Here is an 867-nt window from a genome sequence, read left to right on the forward strand (position 1 = left end):
GGGAAAGAGGGGAGAGCCAACTTGGGGCTCCCCCCCTGCCGCTGGTTCCTCAGTTCCCTTTCAAATGGTTTGCTTTTCTGCAAAACTAGTTTCAAGGATTTTAAGACTAAGAAGATGAGGCAAATGGCCAATAGTGCCTCACTGAGTGGACTGGGGAAGGGGGGACTGGACGGGAGCTGGGGCAACTGTGCTCACTCGGAACGGTTTGGAAGGTTTGGACAGTCTGGCTGAATCTTCACGGTCCTCCTCAGAAAGACTTGGTTCTGGAGCCCTGTGTACCTTCACTTCTCCTTCCTAAAAGCAGCCTCCTAATGCATGCGCTCTCCCGATCCATATGCATGTTTCCCGAGGCTCTGAGTCCCCAGGTGGGAGCCTACTGTAAGCGCACGCCTCCCTGCACACTCACACGCACGCACACGCACACGCACAGTAAGTGTCCACAGGAGCAGTGTCCTGCACCAGTTCTGCGTGTAAGACAGGAAGCTGCCAGGTTACCAAAGTCAAATGTAAGTGACAATTTTCCTCCCCGCCAGCAAGGAGAACGGGCTACGAAAGTCCCTTTGTATCTCGGCAGCTCATTTAATATTATTTATGCATTTTGTGCAAGGAATTGTGGGATTTCTCCCCACGGTAAACAATATGGAAATGTTAAAAACAGCAATCATTCAGCTCTGGTCCACATACACTCACCAGGGTGACCTGGCGGGTTATCGCAGGGTTCCTCGGATCCCTGAACCAAGAAGCGACTGGGAAAGCACGAGTGAGCGCAAAGGACATGGTGGTGGGTGGGGGGGGTCTTGCAGGATCGGGGTCTCCAGCATCCAGCGCTGGAGGACGCGGCCGCTTTAAGAGGGGGAGGGGAGGCGG

The 867-nt window shown here is 54.0% G+C and overlaps 1 protein-coding gene across 1 annotated transcript in view; it reads left to right on the plus strand.

Annotated features, from left to right (window-relative positions):
- EN2 (engrailed homeobox 2) overlaps nt 1-867 on the plus strand; it is an 8,803-nt gene that overhangs the window by 1,919 nt on the left and 6,017 nt on the right. The gene's annotated exons all lie outside the window — the stretch shown is intronic.

Source organism: Tupaia chinensis, unplaced genomic scaffold, assembly GCF_000334495.1.
Source record: "Tupaia chinensis unplaced genomic scaffold, TupChi_1.0 Scaffold000110_1, whole genome shotgun sequence".
Classification (NCBI taxonomy): Eukaryota; Metazoa; Chordata; class Mammalia; order Scandentia; family Tupaiidae; genus Tupaia; species Tupaia belangeri.